This window comes from Ambystoma mexicanum, chromosome 5q (genome assembly GCF_040938575.1).
Source record: "Ambystoma mexicanum isolate Mex_15411 chromosome 5q, UKY_AmexF1_1, whole genome shotgun sequence".
Taxonomy (NCBI): Eukaryota; Metazoa; Chordata; class Amphibia; order Caudata; family Ambystomatidae; genus Ambystoma; species Ambystoma mexicanum.
In genome coordinates, this window is record NC_090933.1 from 420,363,027 (window position 1) to 420,376,865 (window position 13,839).

At 47.5% G+C, this 13,839-nt stretch overlaps 1 protein-coding gene across 2 annotated transcripts in view; it reads left to right on the forward strand.

Moving 5' to 3' along the window:
• The window catches only part of TTC39C (tetratricopeptide repeat domain 39C), a 986,275-nt gene that overhangs the window by 31,513 nt on the left and 940,923 nt on the right, over positions 1–13,839 (forward strand). The gene's annotated exons all lie outside the window — the stretch shown is intronic.

The following is a 13,839-nucleotide window of genomic DNA, read 5'->3' on the forward strand; positions in this document are numbered from 1 at the left end:
GCTAACAGCAGGAAGTGCACCATGTAGGGTAGCCGTCTCCATTCTCCCTCTGTTTCCTCCATCCCAAAGAGCACGAGCATTGGGTCCATGTGTCTATCCATTCCATCGAGGGCCCTATCCACCCCAGGACCTCCTTCCGGAATCTCTGCACCTCCCTGCAAGCCCACTACATATGCCAATAGTCGGCCTTCTGGCCACAGCCTCTCCAGCATCTGGGATCAATCCATGCAAACATCTTTGACAGTCTGACCGGGTCCCACTGCCATCTGAACAGTAGCTTTATGCAGTGGAGTTTATATCGGCATGCTATTGACATCCGGTGGGCGTTTACACACATAATTGTCCACTGCCTAGAATCCAGGTTGGTGCCCATGTCCCTTTCCCATCCTTTCATATGTGTGTCAACCTTCCCCATCGGTGTTGTCAATAGTGCCTGGTACAGTTTTGATATACGTCCTTTTGTCAATACCACAGTGCTCAGCACCTTTTCCGTGTCGGTCAGCTCCCTCTGCAGGACCTCCTTCCACCTCCGGGACGTTAACACCCCCTTGAGCTGTAAGTACATGGACACTGAGAGAGAACCTATTCCGAGACGCCCTTCCAGCTCCCCTATGTCCACGAAGTCGTTCCCCTTCGCCAGTTGGCTCACCCTCTCCAAGCCAGCAATGAACCAACCCTGGAACCGAGCATGGTCAGCTATATGCTCCCTAATCGGGGTGGGGGGCAATATATGGTTCAAAGGGTTTGGCCAGGTGGTGACCCCAACCGCCTCTCTTTTGACCCTCCAAAGGGCCAGCAGCGGGCCCATTATATGATGTGTTTTCACTATCCTTAGGACAGTGTTCGGTGGTGCCCAAAGCCATTCCCCCAAGGTGGCCAGTCTCCATAGGTGATTTTCGATATGGACCCATTGCTTTTGTTGGTCCAGCCTAAGGTAGGGGATCAGCACTTTAATATGCGCTGCCCTATAGTAGGTTTGGATATCTGGCAGTCCCACTGCTCCTTGGGCTGCACCAGAACTCTGGAGGAGACCCTTTGCTTTTGTTCTTGCCATATTAATTTATTTATCCCCTTTATCAGCTCTGCAAAATGGCTATCGGGCATTGCGATGGGGAGTATTTGGTATAGGTACAGCACTCGGGGGAGCAACGTCATTTTCACAGCATTTAGTCTGCCCAGCCATGTCAAAGTAAGCCACGAGCAGATCTTGAGATCTCTGAATAGCCCACGCAGTAGCGGTGGAAAGTTAACCTTATACAATTTGCTTAGATCCCTGGTTATCCTCACCCCGAGATATTTAATATTACCCTCCTCCACAAAGATTCCAAGGCTCCGCCATTCTTCCTTGCACCCCTGCGCATCCATGCCTATGGCAAATAGGACCGATTTGCCTACATTTACCTTAAAGCCTGATACTCGCCCACATTCTTCTATGATTTGGAGTCCATTCATGGTTGAATCCACCACCCTCGAGATATGGAGCAGGATATTGTCCGCGTACATAATGAGCTTATGTTCTACTTCCCCCACCCTTATACCTGTAATTCGCTCTTCTTGTCTTATTTTGATGCTCATTGGTTCCATAGATAATGCAAAGAGCAAGGGGGAGAGTGGGCAGCCCGGCCTTGTGCCTTTTCCGAGGTTGAAGACCCTTGACCTTTTTTCTTGTTCACCACAACATGCGCCGTGGGTTCTGCATACAGTGCCTCTATAGCGTGTTGTATCCTTTTTCCAAAGTCCACTTTCTTTAGTACTGCCATCAGGAACCCCCTTTCGACTCGGTCGAACGCCTTTTCGTTCGGCATCCATGCTCAAGAGCGGATAGTCCCTCGAGTCTCCAGAGACATGTTTCACAAGGTTTAGGGTCTTCCATATTGCATCTGCTCCTTGTCCCTGCGATAAACCCGACTTGGTTTGGGTGCACCAAGCATGGCATCTTACCCTCTATGTGTGTGGCCAGGACCAGAGTGAAACATTTTTTCATCTACGTTTATTAGGGAAATAGGGCGGTATGATGGCCAGTGTGCTGGACCCCTCCCCTCCTTGGTTATCACTGTTATTAATGCCTTGCTAAAGGATGCGGGTGACGTACCAGTCTCCAGTATGTTGTTGTATACCTTCACCATGATGCCTAGGAGGACACCAGAGAACCTTTTGCAGAACCCAGTAGTGTAGCCGTCTTCACCCAAGGCTTTGCCATTTGGGAGGCGGGAGTTATTGGGGCCTCAAACTGATCAACCTCTATTTCCGCAAGTCGAACCAGGTCTATCCCCCCAAATATGCATCCTCTTCTCCTACAATGCCTGAACAGTCTGTTTTGTATAGGCCCTCGTAGTAATTTGCGAAGCCATCTGCTATTTCTCCCTGGTGCAGTCCTGGGGGTACCCCTGTCTCTTCTAGAGTGGTAACCCATCTTTCTGCCCTCTGTGCGTGGAGCCTCGCAGCCAGGAGGTGCATCCGCCTTGTCCCCTTTTTCATAATACTGTTGTTTGAGATATTTAAGTTTGCACAGGGATTTCCCCAGCTTTAGCTCCTTCGGCGCCGCTCTTTTTTCCAGTATTCCTTCCCCTAGCCCTTCTCCATTCCCACCCCCTGCGTCCATCTGTGCCTCCCCTCCATTATTTCTAGTCGAAGCTCATCTTCTCTGAGCTTCCTCTCCCTTTTCTTCCATTCCCCTTCTCTAATTGGAAGCCCTCGCCATGTGGCTTTTCCAGCCTCTCAGACTGTTTTAATGTTGATTTCACCAGTGTTGTTTATCTCCGCTATATCCACTGTCAGTTGGTCTGCGAATATGGGGCCTTTCCAAAGGAGTTAATGACACCTCCAATTACTGTCTGCCCTCTATATCCCTCTATATCTAGTATCATCCGCACCATATCGTGGTCTGTCCACCCCACCGGTCTGATGTCGGAGTACAGCACTCTAACCCCCTGATCCCGATTCAGTAGCAGGTAGTCTATCTGGGAGGATGTTAAGTGCGGGGGTGAGAAGAAGGTGAATCCCCTCTTGATTGGGTGTTTCATGCGCCACACATCAGCCAAGCCCCTTTCCTCAATGGCCCGTGCCAGGTGTCCCCTTCTCCCTTCTTTACTCCTGTCTTCCCCATCTTTCATGGATTTTCTATCCAGTGCCTCGTCCACCCAGGAATTGAGGTCTCCCCCGATGAGACATAGGTCCGCCGGTATTGCCTGTATGTGATCTAGGCCTCTCTGGATGAACCGCGCTTGGCTCTGATTAGGGACATCAAGGACCGCCAGCAATATCCGTGCCCCCTCTAGGGTCCCTTGCACTATGAGCAATCACACTTCCAGTAGTCTAGTCTCCTTCGGATCCTGCAGTCTACATTGTTTGTATATGATAATCCCCTCTCCTCCTTTCTTCACTCATCCAGAGGCCCAATAGGTATGGCCAAGGACCGCTCCTCTCGACTTCCGCTTGCCACACGTGACTTGTTTCCAGCAAGAAGACAACATCTAGGGTAGCATCTCGGAATTCCCTTGCAACTAGGGACCTTTTCGTGGGCGAGTTTAAACCTTTCACATTTAGAGTTCCCACGACCAGACTCCTGCAGCGCTCATTTGGCCTCATTTCCTGTTTCCTTCCGCACACCTCCCTTCTCTATCTCTTTTCCTCTCCCTCCCCACTGCTTCCTATCATTCCATTCTAGAAGCGGTCTATTCCTTGGACAACCCTGTAGTCAAAAAACAAAAGGCACAAACGTGTGCGAGAGTCTGCAGCGTGCTGCAAAGATTGTTCAGATACCCTCCATCCTGCCAAGGGCCTCCTCTTTCCGATGTTGCGGCTATCCCCCAACCTGGCCGCACAGGGGAGATCCCCTTCCTGCTGGGGATGCGGTTGGGTCCCACTCCCTGTGCCAGCTCCCTGTGCCAGGCTACGAACCTTATGGTTTGTGCGCAAATCCGACACTGATAGCGCGCAGTGCGGTTTCTGCTTGACTACGGCAGCAAGTGGATGATTGGGTCCTGCTCTTTGTGCTCTCTGCGTTCCATAAGGTTGGTACGCGAGTCCGATGATAAAAACTTGAGGTGCAGCCTCTGCTTGTCTGCGGCAGCAAGTGTACTTCTGCACCACTCTTCTCCCTATAAATTCGTTTGGGGGTGCCGGGTTGCTTCAGAAGCCTTTTCCCATCCGATTCTGGCGGCTGGCTGGTGTACTTATGCGCATTATCTTCTCGTTATTGCTTGTTGGGACGGGAGCCGGTGATCAGGCCGCCACGTTGATCTGCGCCCCCTGGTAGTCTGATGTTTTTTTTTAATGTGTCAATTTTTATTGTTTTCATCCAAAAGAGTTCAAAAAAAGGTAGCAGAAAGAACATGGCATGATAACCTGTTCTGAGATGAGAGTTTGCAGCACACGCTTTTTGCTCACTGTACCTTTCACAGATGGGAAATATCCATTTGCATATCAGTCTTTGTCCCGCCCACATGGGCAGTCCAGCACCGAAATGCTATGGCAATTCCTCTCTCGGTGCTGGACTGCCCATGTGGACGGGACAAAGACTGATATGCAAATGGATATTTCCCATCTGTGAAAGGTACAGTGAGCAAAAAGCGTGTGCTGCAAACTCTCATCTCAGAACAGGTTATCATGCCATGTTCTTTCTGGAGAGGAGCGCCTGCTACCTTTTTTGAAATAAATTCATCCAAAAGAGAAAAACATAACAAGAAAGGATCACAATGAACATAACCATCACTTCGTCACTTTGTAACACAAATGACTTGACATAAAGTAAATTGCTGGGCTCTCTGTGGGAGTCCAGCACAGGTATTGTGCAACACTTTCACAGCTAGTACGTTGATCCAGGAAACCAGCCACCACCTCCCTCCTCCCATTTTCTCCAAACATTAATAAACTTTGTTGGTTACCCACTAGCGTTGTACACACGTCTTTCCAGGGCCATACTTATGCACTTTTCGGCCTCCCAGCGGTCCATCTGTGGGCGGTCCGGGGACCCCCACAATGAAGCAATAACATTCTTTATTAGACCCAGGGCAACTGACAGGAATGTTTGATCATATTTAAAAAGCCCCTCATCGCTCCATATTCCAAGAAATACACATTTTGGGTCCCCAGGTACTACCACATTCAGTACGTCTGACAACTTTCGTATACATTTCCCCCATAACAATTATGCCTGAGGGCACTCCCACAGGGAATGATAAAACGTGCCTCCCGACATCCCGCTTCTTAAACAGCAATCCTTATCAGCTCGCCCCCATGCACAGAGCTTGATGTGAGAATAGTAGACCCTATGCAGGATCTTAAACTGTATAAGGCTGAGCTTGGCTGATATATACCAATCTACTGAGGGAACATCAACACTTGCACCCATTCCTTGGCCTCCATAGAGCCCACATCCCTCTCCCACGTGTTCTTGAGGCAGGACAGCTCCAAAGCTCTGTGTGCCGATATCACTTTTTATAACGTTGACGTGACCTTAGACTCAATTCGCCCAGGGAATATGTTTGCCTGCAAGCGGGAGCACTGTGGGATCTCACTCAAGATCGGAAACAGGGCTCTCACAGCATAGGCTAACTGTATGTACCTAAAGCTTTCACCACTTTGAGAGAAAACCTCTCTCCTGCAGCACCTCAAAGGGAATGAGACCATCTGAAGGCTCAGAATCTCCAGATTCTCCCAACAATTGAAGTGGCCCATCTTGAGAAGCTCCAGTAATCGGGTGTTGCCCCATAGGGGTTGAGATAAAGTCGGTCTCCCCCTCCACCCGACATGCGCATGTGGCTCCTCCCACACCTGCTGCACATGCCTTGATATAAGTGGTAGTGTCCCCCCTCGTCTCCCCTTACTATATAGCACCTGCAGCAGGGGCTTCCCCCATCCATCCCAGTTCCGATATAATATGAGGCAACCTAGGGTCACCATGCAGCCAATCGTTAACACCCAGCTGCGCCACCCAGTGATACTGCTGCAAACAGGGCAAGCTGATTCCCCCCTCTCAAACCGGCCGCTGAAGGGTCCTTAGGACGATTCCCCCCTCTCAAACCGGCCGCTGAAGGGTCCTTAGGACGATTCAAGCCTGTTTACCCCCCCATAGAAGCTCTCGAAGCACCCCGTCAATCCCGTTAAAGACCTTCTTGGATACCGGGAGCGGAGTATTCTGCAGTGCGTATAGAAACGTTGGCAGGGCTATCATTGTGAAAAGGGAAATGTTTTAGAGCAAAAACCCATTGACCCGCACTTCCGCTACTGGTGATTTCTCCATAGTTTCCCATAGTGACTCTCAATGCACAGAATCAAACGCTTTTTAGAAATCTACTGAAAGTAGAGCCAGTTGTCCCGAAATCGTGGCAGCTTGGCCCAGAGTCATTTGTACCCTGCACAGGTTCCTGCGAGAAGACTTGGGTGGCATAAATCTGCATTGATCCTGATCGACAGGCAGTCGATAACCCTCAATAAGCCGCTCGCTAAGACCTTTTCCCGGACTTTCGCCTCACCATTGATTAATGATATTGCCTGTAAGCGGCGCAAAAATTCCGGGGGCTTGCCCGGCTTGGGGAGACTATGATGCGTGCCTTGCCCTTATCGTTCGGTAGTATGCCCTTCCTTTTACACTGCTGAAATAAGCAGTCTAGGGATCCCACTACTGCCCCCCCCCAGCTTCTTCCACACTTCCACTGGGAAGCCATTAGGGCCCAACAACTTCCCAGACTGCAGTTGGGAGCTAGCTGCTGCCACCTCTTCTTCGTTAATATCCGCTTCAAGCCCTTCCTGCTGCTGCGCTGTCAACTGCAGTAGAACCACCGGATGTAACCCTGCCGGCTCCCCGTTCCCCAATCGGCAGGATGGGTGCAATACAGGGACTCACAATACCTTGCAAACTCCTGTGCATTCTCAGCATCTCCTGTGACCTCTTCCCCAGTGTCTTTCTGCAAGGCTCTCACAGACCTGCTCGCCCTCTCCCTGCCCTCCAAGCATGCAAGCATCTTCTCTGCCTCATGCAGCTGGCTGCGCTTGAGCCAATGTGCCTGTTTCACATTATCTAGTGCTGTACTTCTGAGGGTTTCTTGTGCCATCCTCAATTTTAGCTGTGCTGCCAGAGATCCGGCAGCCACTAGGCCTACCTCTGCTCTTTCTGCGGCCACCTCTGCCCTGCCCACCGCCTGTGCATGTTGCCTGTGCCTTGCTGCCATTAACAAGACCGCCTCCCCTCTGAGAACCATTTTGTATCCCTGCCACACCGTAACCGGGCTGTCCAATGTTCCCGCATTCACTGAAAAGTATTCCTGTGTGATATTTACTAGTGCCTCAGTAAACTCTGGGAAATCCAAATAGTATGAATTCAGTCGCCACGCTGGTATGGGTGGCGCATGTCCAATCTTGAGCGTGACGAGTAATGTAGAATGGTCCGATTACCCCCCCCCCAGGTAGGAATCGCGCCGCAACCAGTTTGTGGCTATTGCCTATTGGGATGAACAGATAGTCCAACCTGAATAGAGATGTGTGAGCCCCAGAGAAGAAAGAGTACCCAGCTTCCCTAGCGTGCAGACATGGCCAAGTATCCAGCCAACCCATTTCCCTAATACAGGAGTATAGTTTGGTGGGGAGCTCCAGATTCCTACTGCCCACATGAGACCTGTCAAGGCCGGTGTCCATCACATCATAGAAATCCCCTCTTAGGACCCATCTCTCTGCCTCCCCCACCACTTTGAGCTTCTGGAGATCATTAAGCAGGACCTGGAAGAGGGGGGGGAAGTGCATATACTGCTACGATACCCCACATGACTCCCTACAGTTCCCCTCACATCATCACAGACCTTCCCCCTGGGTCATTTTGTACTTCTGTGACCATGAATGGCACTCTTGTGTATAAGGATCATGGTGCTTCTCGCACCTCTTGTAAAGCCAGCATGAAAGGCCACAACTATAGTTTGAAAAAACATACAGTGCAGTCCCGCCAGGTGAGTTTTGGTGAGAAGTGCAAAATCAGGGGAGTGTCTATTTAGGAATTGTAGTACTAGATTTCTTTTGATACTCGAACACATCCCATTCACATTCCACATAAAAAATGTGACCCCTTTATCCTGAGTCATCATCTGCTAGGTGCATAAACTGAACCATGCCCACTGGACCCCCCTCTGACTCCCCCGAAAGCTCCCACATAATGGGCCCCGTTTGAAATATGAAATGATGTTTAGCAATTGGAATAATGTATGAAAGTTTCATGGATTTTTTTGATATGTGTAAAGTTTATTTAAACTAAAACACATTATAAATAAATAAATACAATACATCTGAAAAAGAACAGCTAGCAAAAGAGCCTGTTGTGGCAAGACCTGTCAATGCAAGAATAAATAGGATTAGATGGAATTTGGTTAATTTGCAATGTGCCAATGAGGTAGTCAATATGGAATTAGTTGCTCTCGTCGAAGGAATTATGGTAAACATTAAGAAGAGAAGGTAGAACAAACTTGTACGAACAAGGGTAGGAATACTAGCCAATACATTATGGGGAACAAACAGAGGCATCCAGAGGGTCCAAGGAGGGAAAAAAACACCTCCGGTAAGACATCAAAATGATGCTGCAGAATCATCAAGGAGGTAGTGTAGTACAGGGTGTTAATTCAGACATGGGTAAGGCTATAAGAGAACGGAAAGTAGACATTTTAAGGTACACAATAAGAACCAATGGTTGGTGTTGGTAAATAGTGCATGGGCCAAGGATGACAGAGGTTTGTGGGGGATCATTAATACCTTCATAGTGGCCACCTTAGGTGACATGATACCTTGTGAAACACACATTATCTGATGGATAAGTGGGAGTGTAATATCACAATTAAAACGTTGGTTGGAATAATAAAAAACAAAATTCCTTGCTTTTTTTTTGTATTTGGTTAAAATAACCTTTTACACAATTTCATAATCATCACAACATTATACAAGTTACTCACAATTCAATCTTTAAGAAATAAAGAAAAAGAAAAAAAGAATTCTCATTACTTAAAACCATCACTTGCAAAAACACTTAAGGTGTGCGAAAATTCAAATAAAATCACATAACCATCCTATTTACATATGAACTAAACTAAAAAGTGAAAAGGAAGGCAGGGAGAGGAAAAGAGGAAAAACAGGAGCAAAAAAGGAAATATCCAGAACAGGAGCAACTCTACAGAATCGAAAAGGGACCACCTTACAACCCCGTCTTCCCTCCAATCACAGGTGACAGCATCGTCCCACCTTTGACTAACATTATTAGGGGTTTTACAGTCAATCTTCCAAAGATCTTAGGTTTCTTCCCTCCTTAGGCCCCCTTGATTCTTAACTCCCTTATCAGATCTCTATGTGACTTCTCCCTAATACCTGGACGAATTCAATTATGAGAGCCTGACTTTGGCCTGAGACCAATCTGTCCCAGAACATGTCTGGCAGAAAGTGTGCCGTTCCCAGCCCGAAACCTGCAAAAGCCACTAGTCTCGCCGCCCATGTTCCCTCGCATTCCATTAACAGGTGTTTTATGGATTGCTCTTTTGGGTTTTTGTATACATTGCATGAAGCAATTGCCTTTATGCCTAGACCTCTTCTGAACAGGATCTCCCCTGTGTGTACCACATTCAGGTGCACTGTAAGGAATTGTTTCTGCAGCTTCCAGTCTAGCAATTTTACCAGGTATTTGGCCAGGTGGCCCTGCTTCTTATCAACCAGCAAGAATGGACTTGGATGCACTGTAGATAGCATTGTGTCAGTTTTGACTATCCAGTCCATTTCGTCCCAGGCTTTCTTAACCTTCATTGGATTCTCAAGAATTCTCTTGGAGTCTGACCGTTTGTCTTTATATTTGCCAATTCTCCATCTACCCATGTTTTCAAACCAGTGCGCATCTTCAAGCTTTTTTTTCCCAGATGGGAGTTGATATCCGCATATAACGACCTCTCTTTAGCTGTTATCAGGAGGCGATAAAGGGAAATCAACTTCCATCCTGCTTTGGCCTTTAGAGAAATTAGACCCAGTTATAATCTGGTGCCCACCATAGACAGGCTCCTGGGTAGTCCAAGATCGTTTTCCACAGAAGACCCTCCCATTTTTCCCAGTTGCTAAACCAAAGGAGGGGCTTTGCTTCCAGTCCATAAAGGACCACTGGAATTACTTTTGCCTGATAGGATCTGATTAAGGGGATGATTGAAAACGTACAGTACTTCCCCAATACTTTCTTCAACTGAGCAGTACACTGTAAAATCTTGCTACGGATATCCTGCTCTACTTTGCAGGCAAAAGGAGAACCATAGACTTTGTAACCCAAGTACACCAGCTCTTCTACTTTGGCGATCGGATTGCCCCCCCAGTGTCCATTGTGGGAAGACAACTCTTTTATTTATATGTTTGAAAACCAGAATTCTTGATTTCTTTGGATTTAAGGCCAAGCCGTTCTCCTCCGCATAGCGGGACAGGCCATTCAGCAGCTGCTGCAGGCCTATTGCTGTACAGTCTAGCAACACCACATCATCGGCGTAGGCCAGCCAGTGTACCCTTTCTTCATTGATCACTGGACTAGCCAACACCGCCGGTTTCAGGTGGTCTCCTGCATCCGCCAAATAGAGGTTGAAGAATAGAGGGGGCACCTAGACACCCCTGACAGACCTCTCTCTTCAACCCTATGGGCTCCGACAAGTGCCCCTCCTCGTCCAACCGTACCCTCACTGTCGTCCACCAACATTGACCAGATCCCTTCTGGAATGCCCCTAGACCTAAGCTTTGCCCATAGACGCTGTCTATCCACTTGGTCAAAGGCTCTCGAAAAATCGACCCATGCCCCATACAACTGGTGCTTGTCTCCACCTCTTGTATTTTCACTTAGGACATTTATTGCCAAACCATTTAGTGACATAGAGAGGCCTTTACCGAATCCTGTCTGGAACTTGGAGAGCACTTCCGTTTCTTTTTCCCATTTTTCTAGTTCTCTCATCAAGACTCTCATGAACAGCTTGCTCTCAATGTCCAAGAGGGCGATCAGGTGGTAATTCAAAGGTAGTGACCAGTCTACCCCCTTGAACAGCGGGATCACCGTTGCTGTCTTCCAGGATGCCGGGAATTCTCTCCTTTCTAGGATCTCCTTGAAAAGCCCCACTACCAGTTTTGCCCAGAGGGGAGGGGGTTATTTTTCAGCACCTGATACGTCAACCCGTTGGGGCCGGCCGCTCTTGAATTGGAACCAATTAGTTCCACCAATAGCTTCTCATCCAATGGTAGGTTCCAGGCCACCTCCCTTCTTACATAAAAGGGGGCAGTCTGAGGTTTAGCAAAGATCTCTGATAGACAGTCCACCCACCCTCTTTCTGGGACCAGATTACATTGGGTAGCCCCTATTTCTCCTTCTAGTTGTTGCAAGACCGACCAAAACCCTCCTGAGTCTGAATTACTAATCAGCATAAACGTTTGTTTTCCATCCTGCTGCAGGCGGAGCATCTTCCTGTCCTCAGACCATTGTTTATAATTCAATTTCAGGGCTCTTATTTCTCTTTTACGATCTGTCATAGTTAACTCCTGCTTTAATAGTTTTCTTACACACTGGGCCAGTTGTTTTTTTTCTCATCGTCTCCTCATCAAACTCATGCCGATTGGACTGTTTTTTTCCCTCCCCCTCCCAGACTTGGGGGATAGGTGGCCTAAATGAATTTAATGAAGCTGTCCGGCCGGGAATTACACTGCCACTCTCCCTCTGAAACTTTCATCAGATGACTATTTAGGGCAGCCCCATCCCTCCTATATTTCGTGAGGCAAGCTTTCGCTTTTTTGTTAATGTAATTCCTTGTCTGTTTTTCATACATTCCTGTGCTCTTGTCAGGGAAAGATAACTCCAAACATGAGTGATCACTTCCCCCTTTCCGGTTCAGATTCAGAGTGACATTTAATTCAAAAAGACTTGGGGACATGAAAATGTAATCGAGTATGGAGACGAAAGAACCCTGGGCCCTTGTTGAATTAGCTGGGATATCCCCTGGAAGAACCCCATTTGCCATGTTCAAGCCCCAGCCAGTTAGGAATTTCACCCAGGGTTTACCCTTTTTAGAAACTCTTCGAGCACTCAACTGGGACCCTTCTCTAGACAATTGGATACGTTGAGATTTCAGGTCCCCCCCCCCCAGCAGAAGATGGATGCCCCCGAAAAGTAGTTTTGCCGCCTCCTAGTACTAATGCTAAAGCATTGAAAAACTCCTGCTGCGTAGAAGAGCCAGCAGGGTTCCAATAAATGTTAACCAGGATAAAATCCAATCTTGGGCTATAGGTTTTCAGGGAAGCCTTGCAGGCCTGAATTCTTTGTTTGTTGTTTGAAATCATAACAATGTTACCAAATATAATGTTATTTAAGACCATTAACAGCCCTCCCAACGGCCTGCCCTTAGTTTTTTGAAGGGCTGGCTGGGAGACAATTGTATAGCCTTCAACAGCAATTGGGTTTATCAACCAAGTTTCCTGAAACATTAAGATGTCCCCTTTCTGGAACAAATGTTCCTTCATACTTCCCGAAGTAAAAGTGCTGGGACCCTGTGTGTTGCAACACATCATATTGACACCCATTTGGTTAAAGGGGCTTCATGCCCATTCCCAATTTTAGAAAGACAAGTATTTCTGGTAAGATGTAATTTGTTATCGTGGGTAAATGCTCCCTCTAATCATGGGGCTTCTTGTAGGGAGATTGGAGGGTCCTCCTTGTCTTGATATGATACTTGTTCTATGTGATGCATTTTTCATCAGAGGGTCTGGGAGCTCACTTGCCAATGGCGATAACCGGGTAACTAATATGCCCTGGACATCCAGCTCTTTTGCTGCCCCCAGAATTGCATCTTGGCCTTCTTGTGAGGCCAAACCCACTTGTGCCACTAGACAATTTTTAAAGTCTGGAAACCGTACAAACTCTAGAATTCATTAGGTACAGACTTTGAGTTTTTCTGATTATTGCTAGAATTTCTCCCCTACGCAGAGATGTTATTTTTATTTGTGACCATGGAGAACCAGACAAATGGTATCAAAAAGGTGAGTTCTCTTCTTTGTCGATGGCCTCTTTAGTTGACACTGATCCAAACGTCGCTTGCTTGCCCCTTGTATTGGAGTGTGACCTTTTACTTCCCTTGTCACTCCTCCGTTCCCGTTCATGTCCAACGTGCAGAACGTACCCACCCCCAGTCTCACCTCTTCTGGGGGTGTACATTTCTTAGTTTTTTGTGCAATACAGTTTAAAAATATTGGAGCAATCTTCAATGTTGTCTCCGCAGGTGTTGAACTAGTCGCTGTGATCAGGGTCTTTTCTCTCTCCACTTGAGCCCTATTCTTGAAAAGGATTGGAGCAATTAGGCCACCTCTTTTGTCAGACAATTTGCAGTTATTCACCCTGGCATTTTTTGCATTCCTCTGGCCCCATCTCCTATAGTGTTTGCTTCTTGGTCTTTTTGGTGGCTCAACTCCCTCTCCCTCCAATAAGTTTGTAGTCCAAGGCTTGCATTAATTATTTTTACTTCCTCTAGATTCATTTCAGATTTCCCCTTCCCTTCTCCTTGTCTCATCCGCTTCCCTGATTTTTCTTGGTTCTCCTTTGCGGATCCTCCCCCTCAATCTCCCGTTGAGATAATAGTTCAATTGAAACAATCTTCGCCCTCAGTACCGGCCACTCTGATGTCCCCGGAAAGGGATTTTACAAAGGCAATTGTCTCCCTTTTTTTTATTTTTGAGCTTTTTTGCTTTTTTACTTTTCTTTGTCCTTCCTGGCCTCTTAGATCCTCCTTCTTGCATCTCTCTTTCTCAGTCTTTTTTTTTGTTTTGAGGGACGATGATCTGTATCTTCCGGCTTTGTCATAGGAAGGTCCTGCA